The sequence below is a fragment of the Oreochromis aureus genome, linkage group 3 (genome assembly GCF_013358895.1).
Source record: "Oreochromis aureus strain Israel breed Guangdong linkage group 3, ZZ_aureus, whole genome shotgun sequence".
NCBI lineage: Eukaryota > Metazoa > Chordata > Actinopteri > Cichliformes > Cichlidae > Oreochromis > Oreochromis aureus.
Genome location: NC_052944.1, coordinates 32,474,716 through 32,494,964, shown reverse-complemented (window position 1 = coordinate 32,494,964; position 20,249 = coordinate 32,474,716). Strand labels below are relative to the sequence as shown.

The window sequence follows — 20,249 nt, the reverse complement described above, 5'->3', positions numbered from 1 at the left end:
GTAATACTCTGATAAATATCAGTGGTATTTGTTTTTTTATGGGGTACTGTTAAAGATAAATTACAGTTCATGGTGAAGCTAAACTTGCATAAACACGATATAAATAAATGGCTAAAATGCATAAAGGTTGTGTTTAAAATCAGTTACTGAAAGTTTCATACTTTCATGAATGAATGTCGTACAGAAGAGCCTTTATTGTTTTCTCACGCCACGCCACGTGAGTTCAAGGACCTTGAGTCTACTCCGAGAAAGACCTCGAGAACACAGAGGAGGAAAAAGAGCAGCGATGCAAATGGTGTGACAGAGCTAAAGACCTGCGACTCGCGCATGTCGCCAATGTTGAGGTTAGTTCGGCAACAACAACAACAGACTGTGGGACTCTCCGTGACTGATCGAGCGCTTTGAGCTGGACTCTTCCGTAGATCCATTTGCAGTGCTGCGTGAGCACGAGGTAGCGTTTGGCCACGTTAGCCAGTCGAGCAGGCTAACGCCACGTCCTTGCTGAAGGAGATACCCGCCTGAACGGACAGCATGAGTTTTGAGAGTCGCCCTGGAGAGAGTCGCTGACGAGGACGATTCGCTACTACCACGAGGGAACCGGAGATTCACAGCCGCTGCTGGCGAAGCCGGAGACGGTTAAGCTACCGCGAACGAGCGAGTGATTCATCGGACGCGGCTAAGACTTCACGGATACACGGAGGTCGTCATGACAAAGAGCCCGCAACCAAAAGCGCCGCCAACCAAAATACATGAGCGACTAAGAGTGCACCCAAAATAAAATTAGACAGTTTGAGAAAAAGAAAGACTAAAACCCATCCCTCGGGTTCTATTTTATTTTCTATATTCGTTTTCTTCATAGGGTTTGAATGTGAGATTTCCTGCAAATGTTTAATACATTTTCTAAAAACTGAGATCTCGTGTTGGTTTTATTGACATGGTGTTTTTATCATTTAAGTATTCAGATACATGTCGCTTACAGGCCAAGTGTATTTCCCAGTAGCTCCAACTGATTATTTAGACGCCGAATCATACTGTTTATACCCTAGACCTGATATTTACTCGAGATGTATCTTTTATCACAGAATGTTTAACCAGGTTAAGACTTCCACCGAAGGCATAAGGTGGGCTTTGTTACACCAGCCGGTGGTAAAGTGTTACATTTTTGGGGGCTCAGTCCGGATCTATGTAATGTTATGACTGACCTGATTTTCCTTTATTCACCAAAGAGAGGGAATTAAATTTTCTGAGATTGCTACGTAATTATTTTCATTGCTAATCAACAGGGAATTGTCAAGTGTGGTTACATTTATTGTGAGATCTCTTACTGTTTGAGCTAAAAGAAAATGGAAGTCGCTGAATTGAAGCCTGGTGCAAAAAGAAGCATAGCTTATGGACATGCAGTTGTCTTGAGTGATGGACCCAGATGTCACAGATGCAGTTCTACATCAGCTTTGAGTCAGGTCAAAGTATTTGGGAAATCCGATAGTTGACCAGTTGTCTTGACGAAGCTTCAAGACACAGTTTGTACCGATCAAGACTTCAACTGACTTGACTAATCAAACCTTACCTGGTGTTGTTGGACTTCCTGGGAGGCTGGTCCATGGCCAGCTCATGTGCTCACTGCTCTGCAGATAATGACGGGTTTCAATTCAAGCTAATGTTATTCCTGAAGACTGAAGGTAAAACTCTTACTGATGTTATGGCTTATCAGCCTTCACCCTTGACGTGAACACTGCTCTGATACATGCCATCAGTTCCTTAGTGGATAAAATGTAACACCACATCTGTTGATTCTCAGAGCGCTCGCAGCCGCGATGTCTCTGGTGTGAAACCCACGCCCCAATGGGAGGAAGAGTATGATGCCTGGGCAGAGCAGACAACACATCTGCTAGAAGAGTGGCAGTGCAGGACAATATAAAGAAACAGCGGATAGTGGAAAGTCTGAAAGGTCCAGCTGCCGACATTGTAAGATTCCTAAGAGTGCAGAAGCTCACTGCAACTTCATATGACTACATGCAAGTTTTGGAGACAGCTTGGAACAACTGAGAGGCATCTCGATCTTTCTGGTGAAATTTTAGACATACATACCAAAATGTTGGCGACTGTCTACTCTCACCTGTTGAGGCTGGATAAACTGGTTGCACTGTATTTTCAGAAAAAGGAGGTGTACACTGTCTGACATGAATCGGCCACGATGGAGCAGGCTGTGAGAGTGAGCACTGCAACAAGACATGATTGGCACTCGCCTTCGTATGACTCATAAGCTGCGAGAACCTCCTTCTTTCAGTGAGTTGTTGCAAAAGAAGTAAGGAGGAAGAGGATGTGCTCCAAAAGCAGAAAACGATATTAAGAACCCAGTAATGTCACAGTCTGTAACTCCTGCTTTCCAAGTCGCACCTGAACAAGAAGTCGATCCTGAAGTAGCAAAGCTGAAAAAGAGATAAGTGTCATGAAAGCTGAGATGCTAGTCTTAAAGCTGCTACAGTTGCATCACATCCAGACACCAGATTCCACAACTAGAACCTGCCACGACATCTCACATGCTACCCACAAAGGTCTGGCTATCAAGAGGATAAACCTGAATATTTTGCTATAGATGTGGGAGGATGGACATTTTAAGAGAGAATGTGGAGGAAGAAAACCACCAAAAGTCAATAAGCGCTCATTAAACTGACAAAGAAATCGAAAACTACCGCGATCCAGTAGAGGAACGGCCTGGCATCCCGGTGGTTGTAAAACGCTCCACCAGTGCAGCAACTTAGATGGAAAAGTGAACTATTACTGTACCTGCAGGCTTAGTGGCTCCTAGCTCTGTAGTGTCAGTACAGATTGAAGGCATCTACCTAGCGCCATACTCGATTCTGGTTCTCAAGTAACTCTGTTGTAAATAGATCCTTCTACGACAGATATTTTGACACACCTGCCATTGACGCTTCATCGATTACTCTTGGCGACATGGGGTCTTAGTTCTGCCGAAAATTTTATGATGGCTATTTGTCACTTAGGCTGGAGTGGAAGCAGACGTGAGGCTGAGTGAGACCATTGATGCACTTGTGTTGGTATGTCCCGACCAGCTAGAGAGAGGTAGCCCTCGCTTTGTTGGCACAAACACACCCACTGTGAGGTGATTGCTTAGCCACTGCAGGGAAAAAGGGAGGAGAAAACTTGTAGAGATCCATGCACATTCACCCAGTCTTCAGAAAGTTTTCAGTGAGATCTCAGTTCTACCACCTGATACTGACAATAACCAGGGGAGGGACTGGTGTGGTTCACTCAAAACCAAAACCCTGTCACCACTACCGGGCCTGGGGGAGTCGCCAGCGACTGGGGCACCAAAGTTTCAGGAGTGCTGAGCACCAGACAACTTCTTGTAGACTCACCTGATGACCCTGCGGATGAGTCACGGTTTCGATGGACCCTGGTGAGACCAGAGTTGCAGACCTCCACTGGTGACGTATAAAAGAATCACTGTTCTAGCATAGAAACATGTCAGCACCGGAAATTACCTGACCAGAGGGACGCCAGCAGCTCATCTGTTTCCAGTCGACGCAGGTCATCTCCACCTGGAAAGGAAGAGTCCAAGTTGAGTCACCTGGGAAGTTGAGCCCTCTTCTTTTCAACTTTGGAGACTCACCAGTTCCCAAGGAGTGGAAAGAAAGATTGAGACAAAATGATGGAACGGAGTGAAGTTTTCTGCATGAGTTTGATGTGGATGCAGGTAAGAGCACTCCAGCACACCATCAAAACCACAGAGGACAAAACCATTTCGTGAGAGGGTCTCGCTCGCCGTCGCCTGCAGACGTGGAGGCATAGACAGCATCTATCGCAGCTACGCTGGTGTTGTTACAGAGTCACCAGTCCTTATGCCTCACCCATTGTGGTCGTGAGGAAGAAGAATGGATAAGATGTGTGTGGGATTGACAAACCGCCGCACTGTCCCAGACCACACATCGTGCCAAGAATTGAAGATGCTTTGGCCTGTCTCAGTGGAAGCGCGGTTTAGTGTAGCTGATCTTCGGAGGATATATCAGGGCGCTCATGGCGACCCGGACAAGGACAAGACAGCACTCATTTGCTCCTGCGATTCCTTTCCAATTTGGAGAATGCCACAGGGAGGACAGGGGCTCCTGCTACGCTTTCAGCGGGTAATGGAACAGACCGTTGGAGACATGAACTTGCTTGAGGTATTGGTTTATCTCGATGATCTCATTGTGTTTTGGAGCAACGCTGAGGAGCATGAGACCAGGTTGTAAAGGTGCTTGACTGCTTAGGGGACTAAGGACTCAGTTGTCACCGGACAATGCCAGTTTTGTCAGCCATCGGTAACTTGTTGGACACATATATTCAAGATGGGTATCTACCCATCCAAAGAAGACCGAAGCTGTAACCACATGGCCGAGACCCAACACTGTGACTGCATTACGGTCATTTCTGACTGTGGGTACCACAGGCGCTCGTGGACATTATTCCAAGAAGTCACCTATTGAACCAACTGTTGTCCGCTTACCAGCTGCAAAAGAAGCAAAGCAAAGGAAAAGCAGGATAGCACTTACCTTAACCCTCAGAGCCTTTTTGGTGAGTCGATGGAGTGAAGAATGTAGCAGCCTTCGAGGAGCTGAAGCGACGACCTCACCCAAGCTCCTGTGTTGGCTTTGGAATCCTCAGCTACCTTATGTGTATATGTAGACGCCTAATGGGAAGGGCTAGGGAGGAGTGTTGTACCAGGATCAAGGTGAAGGATTGAGACCTGTGGCTGGCTCAGTCGGAGTTTGACTCTTCAGAGAAGAATTACCCAGCCCATAAATTGGAATGCGCTGAAGGGGCGGTAGTGGACAGACTGCATGACTATCTGTATGGGACCAAGTTTGAGGTGAGGACAGACAACAACTCTGACATATATGTGCTAACGCCTGCCGTTAGACGCCAATCGTCACCGCTGGCTTTGCTGCCGTCTCTATCTACATATGACTTCAGTCTCAAGACAGATCAGGGAGTCCGCAAACATTGATGCCGACGCCTTTCGCCGCCACCAACATCCCGAGACCACACAAGTCAGAGTGGAACTCACATCTGCAGCAGGCGTGAGAGAGCACATGTGTCAAACTGGTCTGTGGTGATAGTTAGCTAGAAATCCACGCTCGAAGAGCTCATTGACCCTTTTTGGGCACTTCTCCACAAGCTATCCCACAAGCTTATTGCAATCTGGCTTTCTTTGAGTGTTACAAAATATGCCCTTTGTGAGTCTTACCGAGTTGTCAACCGCCAGCGGAAGATCCCGGTACAGGATCAAGCGTGGTCAGCTCTGAGCAATGGCACTAGCACCACTGCTCACAAGACTCAAGCATCCAATCCCGTTTGCTCTTGCTGTCGAGAGAGTGACAGGTTAAAGATGCAGAAAGGGAGTGATGTATCATTGTAACTCCCTCCAGGTAAATCACGTTGTCTCAGTTGGTACTACCAGAAAAGTACAGAACCACTGCATTGAAATCACTGCAAGATGACTCAGGTCATTTGGGCCTCGCAAGACATACGGCCTGATTAAAGATCGCGTTCTACTGGCCTCGGATGAAGTCAGAGGATTGAAGAGTATTGCAGTTTTGCAGAGGCATAAAAGAGAAAAGACTCACCTAAGAGAGTTGCACCTTTGTCGACGGCAGTGATGGACCATTTGACCTCGTTGTATGGGACTTTCTGTCCATTGAGCTGATTCGAGCAACACAGAAAAATCCTGGTCATTACATAGATCACTACACCGTTATGCTCAAGCTTTTTCCAACAGACCAGAAAGCCTCTACAGTTGCAAAAAGTGTTGCTGGAGAAGTATTTTGTTCTATTATGGATTGCCACAGAGGATGCACAGGATCAGGGCAGAGATTTTGAAACGCCTTGTCCATGAAGTTTTGAGTTCACTTGAGTGGAAAAATCAAGAACGACGCCTCATCATCCTCAAGGAGACCCCCAACCCGAGAGGTTTAATAGGACATTGTTGGACATGTTAGGACTCTGAACCGAACAAAAAAGATGGAGTCAGCACATTGTTCATTTGGTTCATGCTTATAATTGCACTCCTAATGAGGCTACAGGATTCTCTCCCTATTTTCTATGTTTGGGCGTGAAGCCAGATTACCTGTGGATCTATGTTTGAGACTTCCAGTGATGGCACACAACAGAAAACTTACTCAAGTACGCTTTCTGACATGAGGAAGGAGTTAAAGGCTGCATCATGAACTAGCAGAGTCCGTTGCTGCTAAGCAAAAATGATAACAATAAGCAGAGGTATGACAAAAGAATCAGGTTCACACAGTTGTTACCTGAGACAGAGTCTTACACGAAAACCTCGCTTACAAGGGAAGCATAAACTGGCTCGATCACAAGCCAAAAACCATATGTTGTGGGAAAGCAAGATGCTTAACCTACCAGTGTTCCAAGTTGAAAACCTGAAGATGGTGATGGACCATCAAGATCCTCCACTCGAATCACCTACTGCCTCTTGGGAAGAGGGATATGTCTAGATCCTGAATCCCATACGGATCTTTACACCTACAAGGAGAGTTCTTCAACGGAGAAAACAGAAAGAACGCACAGACAAGCCTGAAAAGGAAAAAGACACTATCACAGAAAAACGCCAGATAAAGACTCTGAAAGAGAAGGAGTACACCCAGTGATCAAGTTGAGAAAGAGTATCATTGACTCAGAGGATGAGGACTATGGACTTTGGTATGATTTAACCGTTGAACCTCTCTAGAAACAACATGGATGATGATACCTGGAACCATTCAGTCTGGATTTGGATATTTCCTGCTACTCTTGACTGAACAACCAAAAACAGTTGAGCTGGGAGTAACACAGGAATGTGTGGAGGAACCTGAAATGACAGTGTAAATGAATTTGAGTCACTGAGACAACCGAAACTGAACTACCAGAGACTTCATGAGAATCACAAGACGATCGACGAAGACAAAAACACTGACTGGAAGACATTCTCTTGCAAGAAGAAGACACTGAACTTAACTCTGAGACTAATCCTGACCTTTGACATTAAGACCAGACCTCAGAGGTTAAGTGAGGGCTCCATTAAGGTTGGTTATGATGAACCAGGTCATCCCAGTGTTGTAGCAGCCCCTACAGTGAAATATGTCTCTTTGTATTTACAAGTGATAGGTACACCCATCTTTGCTTAGTTGTGTGGTTTACTCACCAGTTGTGCCATAATGGTTTATGTTTTCAAGGATACAAAGTCATGAGGGCATGCTTTATTTGGTGGGGGAGAGGTAATACTCTGATAAATATCAGTGGTATTTGTTTGTCATGGAATAAGTTAAAGATAAAAATTACAGTTCATGGTGAAGCTAAACTTGTATGTAAATATTTGATATAAATAAATGTATTAAAATGCATAAATAGTTGTGTTTAAAAATCAGTTACTGAAAACAATTTCATGGAATGTGAATGTCTAAAAAGAGAAGAGGTTTTAAAAATTATTTTCACGCCACATCACGTGAGTTCATGACCTTGAGTCACTTCCGGGAGAAGACTCAAAAACAAGAGGGAAAAAGGGAGTAATGGGATGGGCGAGACAGAGCAAAGACTGGGACTGGCAGAGTCGCTAATCGCTGAGGTTGTTCGGCAACAACAAAAACAACAGACTGTGGACTTTCCGTAACTATTCGAGCGCTTGAGTTGACTTCCGCATCCATTTGTGCTGGGTGAACACGCAGGTTTGTTACGCAGCTAGTCGGAGCTAGGCTAACGCCACGGTCCTTGCTACAGGATCCATCGTTGACTTTTTATATTCATGTCTGTGACTGAGAAGATAAAAACCGTGTCACCAACCTGTCATTATACTTTTGAAGAAGAAAAACCACGATAAGGAATAAAGAGACATAAAATATAATAATGAATCAAAGACAGACCTAACTCAGGCCTAACTGAGAGGCTGGGTGGAGGAAAAATATAACGGCTGTGTGTGCTTTCATTCACTCTCACACACAGAGCACACTGATGTCTGAATGTTTGACGTTTAGGTTGTGAGAAAGAAAAGGGATTAAATTGAGGAAATTGTGATTGAAACACAGATTTTAAAGAGTCAATAACATTGACAGTGCAAAGTGACGTCAGAGTGATGTCCTTTACAGTGTATGTCAGTTTTGGAGGTTTAATTTCGGTCCACTGATGGGGAGAACTTTTTTTAAACTCTACTAAATATCTTGCACATTACAACATTAGTGTTGTCGTCTGTAGACCTCCATGTGGTCATTGTGGACGCCAAACTTTGACTCATTTTAGATGTTGTTTTTAATACTGCTTCTATAGGCTCTGTAGTCACATGTTTCCAGAGGGTGGAGGACATGTTTTCTACATGCTAGGAGTTCATTTTTCTTTAGCTTTGTTTACACCTTTGTATGTGTCGCCAGTTATCATCTGCAGCTGCGACAAACAAATGAAGTTATTGGAAAATTATCTGGAACATTATGCCACAGTATGAAATGGGACTAGATTATTCGAGCTGAAGGAATGCAGAGAGATCAGCGGACATCTGAAAGCTAGAGCAGGCTCTTGACACTAAAACAAAAGTGACCAGCTGCTGGATTTACTTCACTCAGACATGTCCCGAGTTTCTCACAGACAGTTTGCAAAATATTTGCATCAACAAAGACTGTCGAGCAGACAGTCCAGTTTATACAGACTTTCACAAACTTCACAATCACATTGATTGTCATAGAACATCATTATGAAAAAAGTAGTTATGTGGTTTTTGTGACAGTTTGCAATATAAATGCTCTGGTTTGTGGCATTCGTTTTTCAATATTGTGCAGTTTCCGACTATAGATTTTTTTGTTTTGCTCTTAGTTAAAATTTTCTCATCACCAAAAACTCACACAGCGGAAAACTACAAAATCAAAAAATTCACTCCAGAATGAAGTCTGTAATAAATGGAGTCTCATTTTAAACAAACAAAATTAAATATCTCATTGTCTCTCTGACTGAACCACTCATACTGTCCTCCACTCTGCATGCCCACAGCCACATCACACTCTTCAGTCATTCCATTTTTGCCCCACTTTTCAGAGCAGACCAGCTGATCATTGACCCAGAACCACAGATCCAGAGTGCAGGAGTAGCGCAGGCCGAGCCAGACAAAAGGACTCGAGGCGTTCCTTGCTTTGTCTTGCACCCATCCCTGTTCTTGAGGGTTAGTGATGGAAACCAGGTCCCTGTGAAATGTTCTGCAGTAATCCAAGGCCTCCTCCCAGGTCTTGTTTTCTTTGATCAGGATCAATTTATCTGCCATAAAAACAAAAAACAGGTTCGATTGAATCTCATGAGAACATGAGAAACTCTCTATGCTGTTTATGTTGTTCTACTAAAGCAAAAATTACAAAAAGCTTGTGTGTTACTCTGCCCTTAGTACTATAGTTATAATATTAATATGAAATATAATATCAATGAACTTTGTGCAGAAAGTCGACAACATCCTCAAATATTTGTGTTTTTAAACTATTAGGAATCCAAAACAACTTCTCTCCATATTTACAGACGAAAACTCACCATCATAACAGAAGAAGTGTTTTTCTTTGTCACATTCATCAGAGCTCCATTTTCCTGATCTGTTTAACAGAGTCATAGCACATGTCTTGTTGCTTTGTTCATCATTGAATAACTGCATATCCCAGTATCTGAAAGAGAAATCACTCCCATCTGACCACCTCCAGCTGTCTCTGAACAGACCGACCCACACACTCATGTTACGGCCAATGAACAGGGCAATGATTTGTTTCTGTCATAATGGTTAACCAAAAAAAGCATTGTTAGGATGTGATATTGGAGTTTGATGAAATATTTCAGCTTTCAGAAACAAATCACTACATTAGTTGAGCCAGCAGGGGGGGGTACAGACATATACAGCATACGTATAAACTGCAGAAGTAAAGCAACATTGGTCACAAGGCATGGAGAAAAAAAATACACTGGAAATACAAATAATAGAATATACACAAAGTTACAACCAGTTATTGCCTCTTCCAGCAGATCATTTTGGATGAGAAGATTTTCCAAGCTTCGACAGTTGTGGGTCGAGTTTTATTTAATCTTGCAGTAGTATGTTCAAAAATAACTATACAGAGAAGACATTGTATCCACAATAATTCCATACAAATGTCAGGACTGAACCAATGCTTTGTAATTGTCTTCTTTGCAGATGTGAATCCGGCAAACAAAATTTTGCATTGTATTTGTTTTAAGGAGATGTCAGAGGTATCATTAAGGAGACAAAGACCAGGACTGGGGACATAAAAAACTCCCTGTACCTCAGATAACACAGTGTTCACAAAGGACCCGAAAGTCAGATATAACTGGACAGTCCCAAAACATATGTAAGAACGTGCCTGGTGATGAATTGTTGCATATGTGACGGTGATACGTAGCCTATAGTTTCATCTGGAATCTCTTATAGGGTGTAATGTATGCTCTGTGGATGGTTTTGAAACAAATTAGTTGATGTGCCAGGCTCCTGGAAGTCAAACTTAGATTAGACCACACTGTATCCCAGTCTATAAAAACCTGTAGTTCTCACAGTTCCCTAATCCAAATAGATTCAATGGGCAGAGGCTTTACAAGATTCATCTTGTGCTTGCTGAAGTGATGCCGGACTCTTGGATTAGCTGGATAAAGTCACTGCCTCCTACATTTATCATGTACATGTATCAAGGCACATTAGACTGAGTATCTAACTCTACTTCTGTTTTTCCTCATAAGCAAATTCAAAACAAATATCACGCTCAGTATGTTTGTGTAAGGCATACAGACTTTAACACGTGACCATCAGGCAGTGTCATGAAGGCTGAGAGCTCTTGGCTCAATTCCGGCCAGAAATGAAGTGAAAAGCTCAACATCCAGTCTTATGTGTGATTTATAGAGACTAAATCAGTCTGTTCTTTGTGTGCTGTTGCTGGTAGTAACTTTATTCTTTATTCTTAATCAAAAATGAATCAAAATATAAGTTTGATTAATATGTTAACAGAGAAATGTAGTGTGAGGAGTGAAAATGTCTTAAAAATACAGTTAAAGAAAAACAGGAAAATATCAAATAACAAAAAAACAACTCCCATGTGTGCTGAACAAATCAAGAGGCTATCCGGTCTTTAAGTCTGACGTCATTAGCCGTGTCTGGGCCTCAAACTCCGCTGCAGGTCTCTAAGTCAAACGAGCACTGCGGGATCACTGAGAGTTGAAAACTGTCTAGATTCTTTCATCTGTAATAAAATGATCAGTGTGGCTGCTTTACCAGGTGTAACAATTAAGTTTAACATCCAGGCATCCTTGAAAATGGAATTTATTAAACTTAATGGAGTTAGAAGTTAACAAGGAGTTAGCTCGCTAGCTTCCATCTAATCTCTACTCTGAGAGATTTCTCAAACAAATTAAAACGTACAGCTCTGCTATCACTTCCGACATAAATAAAGACAGGAAAGTAAACAGCAGTGACGCTTGTAGGGTTACTTTAGTTTGACTAGCTGATATATAACGATGTGCTACGTGATCGCTAGCGACACAGCTATGTTAGCATAATATAAACAGTGAAGGTGGAGGATGAACGCTGACTTCTTTCCACTCGATAAAAGTTGCCGTGAGGATTCTCGATGGTTAGAGACAAATGCAATCGCATGGCAGGATGCTGTAAATGGACCAAACTTCAGTCAGGAGAACAACTGAGATAATTCATCCACAATCCGAGGTTGGTCATTAATATACTGCTGCATGGGCTGAGCTGTAGTTGCGTAAGGTTTTAAAAACTGAGCTTTAAAATGAATAGCGGTAATAAAAACCCAGAGAAGGCGACAGTGATCACTGACTGTTTTTAGGGGCTTTTTGACAATACATAGAACCACATACAAAGCATTAAAACATGTTAAGAACACAACAGCCTTATTAAATCCAGGGTAGTTTTGGCCCAGAAGCAGGATTCATCATGTCGTCATTTAAAGACCGGATTACACAATACATTGTTTTTGTTTAAAAAGAATCTGTATTCCTATGTATCATGTTCATAACAACAATTATGTTATTTGTGTCATGTATCGCTGTGTGGCAGGCAGGAGATTGGACCCGAAATGCAGGACTACACATGTGGTTGAACTCAAAATGCAGCTTTATTTGCTGGCACAGATGAAACGGTACAAAACTAAACTAAACTGGGAAACACTACACACACAGGGAGAACACTGGGTAATGCACACAGCAATGAGGGACGATGCAACAACGAACAGGGCAAGCACAGGCAGTAAATACAAAAGGTGCACAGGACAAAGAGGAAACAGCTGGGAGACACAGCTGATGACAGTTACACATGATGAGACACGGAAGACGCCAAACTGACACAAGACGCAGACCTTCAACGTAAAACAGGAAGTACGACATGCATGCACAAACACAAGCCAAACACTATGACAACCTGCTCTGGTCCCAAAGATGTGGGATGAAGGCAGGCACAGAGACGCAGACTAGACATAGCACAGAGGGAGCTTTAACTATAAACCTAAAACCAAAACCTAAGAACAAGAAAACAAGAGTTAAACAGAAACATCAGATAATAATGATCAAAACGAAACCAACTGAGTAGACAGACTCAGGACCCTGACAATTTGTTAAAAAACATATTGCATTTATTAATTATGTAAATTTCCTGCACCTGACATAGACATCCAAAAAGTTACCCAGTCCACAGTTCTAATGTTGAACGTCATGTTGACGTCCAGGCTGGGTCATGGTTGGACCTCTAAATTGTGGAACTAGTTTGGACGTCGTATAGATTTCCAGAATTTGTCATGGACTGACGGACCAAATATAGCCATGATCTGCACATTTAGCCGACGTGTAATGTTTAGTGGGTGTTCTGTATAACTGGATTAAAAGGGTTTGTGCTAAAATGAAATCTTAAAATCTCGAATAAATCCAAATTGTGGGCTTGCAATTTGGACTCTATGTTTGATCATCATTACCAGTGCTGTGTTGGAGTGTTTCCAGTAACACAGAGCACATCTAAAGCACTGGATGAGGCCGTCTCTTCTCCAACCAAACCCTTTCGAAAGAGAAGAACAAAATCAGCATTAGCTCAGAGTAGGTTAATTAGATCAGCGGTCCCCAACCTTTTTTGTGCCACGGACCAGTTTATGTCCAACAATATTTTCACAGACCGGCCATTAAGGTGTGACAGATAAATACAAGAAATTAAACCCGATTATTATTGTGTGTAATAATCAATTACAAAATTGATTATTATTTTGTGATTGTTATTATTTTTGATTCTGCTTTTGCTTTGCCCTTAACTTAATAAAACTTAATAAAACTTCCTGCTATTAATTCTAAATTGTGGAAATTTCATTCTTAATTCTTTGCGAAGCAATAAAGGGAAAAATCTGAGTGTTAATTAGTTTATTTTTAATATCTCTTGCAGGTTACACCAGCCTTTTGAAGTAACAGTCTGTCAAGAACACTGAAATCCCTCAGCTCAACTCCAACCACAAATGAATTAAAAGGGCTAAAATCCAGCCGTTGCAGGTGTAATGTAGCACAGAGTGATAAAGTTCTATGTATACATTTTTGCTGATAGTTATTTCTGCTGTAATCAAATCATAAATGAAATCAAAATATAATCAACAATCAATAAAGTGAAATAAGAAAATTATAATTACAACAAAACAATTCCAATGTTTAAACCTTGTAGACAAAAAATTGTAATCTGAAAGAAAGACACCGTATTTCTGTTTAAGATTGTCACGGTTCTGGGCCTGTGACACAGTATTTGTGTTTGTAATTATGTTCTTTGATTGTTGTTTGTTCATGTTTTTGGGTTTCTTTAGTTCTCAGTGATCTTACTTGTGTTAGCTCAGCCTTGAGTCTCTGTGTTTGTTCATCTCCTGAGTCTTCCCAGTTAGTCATGTTTTCATGTCACTGTTAGTTATTCTTGTCTCTGTGCTCCATGTTCTGTTTCTGTGCCTCCCCTGTGTTGTGTGCTTCGTTCTGAGCCTGTCATGTTCCACGTCTCTGTGGCAAGTCTGATTATGTCTCATACTTCTTGTTTTCTTTTGATACTCCTTGTCCAACGTCAGTGTATCTAGTTTTGCTTCCCTTCTCTCTTTGTGTCTGATTTGTCCCAGTTGTGTTTCCCATTGTTCTCCTTCCTCTCGTTATCTTGCCTGTGTGTTTTAGTCCTCAGTCTTCCCCTGTTTGTTGTTGTGTTGTACCATCAAACTCTCACAATTTTGTGTGTTGTGGCTGTGCTCGCCTTTGTTCATCTTTTTCCCACACAACATACCACAAAAAGGTTAATTTGCAAAATCAAAATTAGCTGTATCTAAGCGGCGATACCTGAAAGACCACGAGAGCCATACAAGCTAGTTTACGATTATTTCAAATAAAAACAAAACATGTCTATGCAGATGCCCAAAGCTTAACAATACAACCGCTATAAAAAATTAACTTTTGTATAACCAGATTTTCATTTACTTACATTTGAAACTGTTTTCCTCTCCCACTTCGACCACCATTATCATCAGAAAAAAAATCTCCTTGTATGGCCCGCAATGAATCCTGGGATATGGTAGGACATGAAGGATACACATCCTTGAAATTTGGGAAAATAAGGATGCATTTGTCGCCACATCTGGAGGACTCTTCGAATTTGGACATCCTTCGTTGTGTCGCCTCATTGCCTCCAAATATGGCATTTGATGCATCCTTCCCCTGATTTTGGACACAGCCTTAGAGCAAGTTTTGAGAATTTTGCACGGGGTTCTACCTCCTCAAAAAGTATTTTATGCAGCATTTTATCCTGCGTGGCTAAAGGGAGATTTAATCTGCAGCTGGGGTGTTCTCGCTCACTGAAACCTAATCAAAACCATTATTTTTCTTCAAATTTTTGAAATGATTTGATTATGTGAACATTGTTAACTGATTGAGATGTTTGCTTTGTCCTTACTAAATTGCTTAAGAAAGGATCCTATCAGCAACTAGAGGTAATTTTTTGGGCATTCCTTTTTTTGGATTCTTTTGAAATGTAAATGTAAAACTTGGGTAGGAGTATTAACATTTTATTTTTGTAAGGTTCTTATTGGTTATTCTAGCCTTTCACATTTAATAGATCCCTGTAAGTTATTTTTCAAGCCACTAAAGATAAATCCCAACAAATTTCCAAGTGCCATAGATCATTATGGGGAGCATTAATGAATGTGGCTGTTGATTGTACCTTATTCGGGGTTGCTAGTGGGGGGCATATTCTAGCAGACTTTGTGGTAGGCATTCAGACAGAGGTAATGAGTGCTGGGTAAATCCCCCAAGTACTAGCTTTAATCCATTTCTGTAAGCTATTATGGTAATACCCCTAGGATCAGAGACACTGACCCCTTGAACTTCTGTATAGATCTAACTGGGATCTTTACAGTAGTTAACAAAAAACTTTGAAAACAACATTATGTATGCAATTGTGATAACCAGTGACAGGGATTAGGTAATGATTCATTTTGAAAATTGCAACATTTCTAGCTACTGGTGCGTAGTGTGACAATAATGTGTATTAAATCAGGTATGTCAAACATAAGGCCTGGGGAGCAGAATTGGACCACAAGACTGCAATCTGGCCTGCTGAGCTGATTTGGAGGGCATCAGTTTTTGGACTTTTAACTGCTTTTAAAAATGCATTAAAAAAAGGTGAGTCCAAAAATATTTTTAACCTCCTGGGACATAGCATCCACATATGTGAAAATCACATTTTGGGTTATTTAGACCAAAATACTAGATTTTGCTCTACAAGGGCCTTACGAGGACATTGCACTGCCACTGTTCTATCGAAATTTAAAACGAATGTCCTCATATGTCGATCTCATTTTTCTCCGAAACATTCATCAGTGTATAAGTAATCCTTGGCCTCTTTTATACATGACTGAATTGTTCTTTGAATTGTTCGACCTTGTTGAATCTACGCCATGAAAAATGAAGGCAGTTCTGAAGGCAAAAGCTGGTTTAACTTTGTACTAGCAAGTCTGGACACTTAAAGTAGGCAGGAAGTTCATCTATAATTGTTTTGTTTTATGTTTTTGTTTTTCAAAGATATTTTAATCCATAATACGTCATGCACAATTCCAGACGCTCTACCATCCAGAAAGCATCTGCTTGTGATTTGTGTGGTGGGTCAGAAATTTGATTTGTTTCTGGGCTGTGCATTTCTGTTCCTTGTTTTGTATGTCTTCATTTATTGCTTTGTTTGTTGTATGGCTTTATGAAATATTTAGCCACAATGAAAAAAAATGCTTAATATTTTAGTCAGTGAAATCTCACTTCGGTTACTGTCTCCTTTAGTCGGATTTCAGTTTCCTTCAGTCTTGTTTCCATAGATTTCACTTTTTCTGTCATGACCCCAAAATCTTTCAGGAGGTTACACATGTCAGGATAGTATGAATTTGTTTCAGTAGCTTATCACCACTGTGGGCCATAAATAAAACATTTTCTAAGCTGTTTCAGCACCACTCACTCTCCAGACTCTCTGATGATTATGATCAAACTGACTGCTTTGATGCTGTTTAATAATAAACTGTTCTCTTGTCTGCATCTTTGTATCTCTTATCTATCTGTACCAGTAGAACGCAGCAAAAGAGCAATAAGGAAATAGTAATACATTTGCTAGCAAAAGACTTCCTGTGTTGCTGTCAGTGTATAAGCTCAGGCACCAAAAATATACTATAAAAAAAAACAGTGCCATCATATCATTGGAAAAGCTCTGGCACATGAAGGCAAAATTAGCATGTTACGGCCCTTGGCCTCATGTGGGGCCGCCTTCCTGTAGGGGAATTCAAGCGTGCCAGGACTTACAGGTGATTGTCTGGCCAGGGACCTATGCCTGCCTAACTTCATGCAGAGTGTGGCAGTCCGCACACACCATTGGCTGCTGCGGGATCCTTGAACACGGTGGACCAATGACGCAGCTGCCTGCGTTTACCTGGGAGTATAAAAGGCTGAGGATTCTTCATTTGTGGGGGACTTGTTGATGTCAAGAGACTGTGTAGGCTGGCCCTCCTGCCTTTGCACTGCTGCCCTTTGAACCTTTGTTTTGAGTAGCTGCCTGTGAGATGTTTAGATGATTAGTGTTCTACTAGTGTTATTTGAATATATGAGTTGTTTGTTATGTTTGTTTAAATCACCCTATTGCCTAGTGAGTTGTTTCACTAATGGTTTTCAGTTGTGGTAATAAACCTTATGTTTTTCTTTTTATCTAACCCGCCTGTCTCTGGGCTCATTTACGTTACATCCCCTGTCGCCTAGCAGAGCTGGGTCGTAACATAGCAGAAAAGATGTGAAGTGAGACTCTGTTTTGCTATTTCCTCAAAAAGAGGCTTGATTGGTGGACAGCTCAAGATTTTGAACATTGTAAGGTAGGCTATAAAAATAACGTTTATTTGAATGGCAGAAATACCCTGCAAAGCACGAAAGCTATGAAAAGGCTGGAACTTGATGACAATAATAAATTTGTTTATTATGTAAGCAGGTAAAGCTGCTTTTTGCAATGCTTTTTTTTTTTTTTTTTTTTTTTTTTTAGCAAATCTGGCATAGATAACGTGTATCTCTTGCTAAGAAGTTGTTCTTGTGGCTGCTTGGGTCTTGGGAAGTAAATCTCCTTTAATTTTATAACCCTGGCCCCTACACGGGTCATAACACGGAAGATCCTCTATTTTTCTTGCATTTCTGTTCTATGTTCACTAATTAATTTTGTGCTTATAATTCAAAGTTATATAATGTTGACAGGCTCAAAACAGAGGGACCTCCACATAGGTGCCAATACATGGCTGTTTTTGAGAAATGTGGCATCTTTTCAGGCATCAGTTTGTTGATGAACGCAGCATAAATGCCCCAGTTTGTTTATCCTCCTCACTCCTAAAAATGCTTATAAGTTACTCCTATTTATTTGCACCCCAACAATTATTTAGTATACATCATCAACACATAATTGTGAAGTAGGAGTGGAGGCGGTCCCTGTAAGTTTCAAAAGTCTTACATTATGGTACGTAAATTATTTACTTCAATTTTATTCATTGATCTCACATTTTCATATTCAGGATCAAGCAGGAAAAGAAGCAAAACAATGTTGTTTATAAAGCAATAAACTTTAATACAGAAATTACTGATAGCATTTTACTAAAGATTTGTTTAAAAAGCTATCGAAATGCAGTTAACAATAGGCAATGTAATGAAACTCAAATCAATTAAATTGACATAAACATGCATCTTAAAATTATTTCAAATTCAAGAGGGATAATAAAATTAAAGCACAAAATTATTAAGCACATTTTAATGTAACAGAAATTGGTTTGATTTGTGTCAAGCATCGTATTAAAAGGAGCTCTGGCCTGTCATCCTAAGCAGACATACATTTACTTTTTCTTACGTTTATGTGACCAAAAACCACTAAAAGTTGTGTGGTCGGCTCCCAAACATATGTGTTTGCAGCCATGCTCACATACACTTGGTCTCCTTGCTGCAGCTGCAGGAACACAGCGTTTCCTCCGTTATCAGCTCCATCGCTTTCTGTCTTATGATCAGCTGTTAGGACCGTCATCTCATTATTCTTGAAAATACGCAGATAATGTGAATAGCTTCTTCCACCGTGATAGAAGATGGTAAAGTAATAAACACCTGCAACAGGTGCTGTAAAGACACCTGAAGAATAAAAGAGTGTTGGTCACATCAAAAAGGAAAAAGTAATGGAAATTCAGATTTGATCATTACTTCTCATCATTTAACTACATATAAATGTCAGATTTGTAAATTGCTTTTGAAATTTTTAATAACTGAGTTTAGTACATTTAATTTTACAATAACAATAAATATAATTTTCCAAAACTGAATTGCAAACATGTTTTCATCTTGCACTTATATCTCTTTTTACTTAGTGAATAAAACAAATGAGCATACAAGAGACTGTAAATCTTACCTGTGACTGGACTGTAGGCATTGCCAAAGTTTGTAATTACTTTCTTATAGTCTATAATTATGTCTGTGTTGAAGGGTCCGATGTGTGCATCGCCTCTTCCTGCTGTTGCACTGAATATTATCTTGGTTCTTTCTGTGAAAATCAAATCATAAAGATAAAATTGTTGTAAATGTAGGTTCCACACTGACTTTGAAGCTCTAGAGCTGCAGAGACATTATGACTTATCTGTAAGGACACACAGACGATCAGGTGTATCAGATTTCTTTATGTCTTCATATTTTGTCAACATGTCTCAGCAGATAAATGTGACATTTAGCTTTTAATTTGGAAAATTACTATGGTATTATTAATGAGCTTTTAGATAACATGGATGTTATCTGGTCTTCAAAATGTCATAATTGTTTTAAGCTTTTTCATCTTAGTATACAGCACTTTAATTAGACAAACAGTGTAATTAATTTTGCGTTCTTATATGAAAATTTAAGGTGGTCCTACCAAATTTCCAGGTTGTTAGAGAGACATAAACTCTTTGTTTTTTACTCAGTACACGATTTCCCGATACACAATGTTTGTAAAAATAGAAACAAGGCGTTGCTCAAGACTTTTTATTTTACAGCACTGAATTTCAGGGAGTAGTTGCTCTATTGTCAGGTTTGAAAACATAAAATAAGAGCATCAACACCTTCCATCTCCCTTCCTAAACTAATTTTTTTGAAGATTGTTTACTTTGAGTCAAATTAATTATGAGTATTCAGCCACAATGAAAAAAAATGCTTAACAGTTTAATCAATTAAATCTCACTTCATTTTGTTTTACCTTTGCTTTGCAGCTCCAAAATTTGGTTTTCGCTGTCTTTCAGCCTGGTTACTGTCTCCTTTAGGCGGATTTCCTTCAGTTTTGTTTCCATAGATTTCACTTTTTCTGTCACGGCCCCAAAATCTTTCAGGAGGTTACACATGTCAGGATGGTAGGGATTCATTTCAGTGGTATTAACACCACTGTGGGCCAAAGTCAAGCCACAAAACAAGAAAATAGACCGTAAAATGTTAAAATTCATTTTCAAAGTTGTTTCAGCACCACTCACTCTGCAGACTCTCTGATTAATATGATCAAACTGGCTGTTTTGATGTTGTTTAATAATAAGCAGTTCTCTTGTCTGCATCTTTATATCTCTTATCTGTTTGTACCAGTTGGACTCTGCAAAGCACAATGAGGAAGTTGCTTTTCTACTTCCTGACACAGAGGCTTGATTGGTTGACAGTTTAAGACC

The 20,249-nt window shown here is 40.6% G+C and overlaps 1 pseudogene; it reads right to left on the bottom strand.

Annotated features, from left to right (window-relative positions):
• Positions 1-2,363: 2,363 nt before the first annotated feature.
• Positions 2,364-20,141, bottom strand: LOC120433628 (annotated as a pseudogene).
• Between the last annotated feature and the right edge of the window lie 108 nt (positions 20,142-20,249).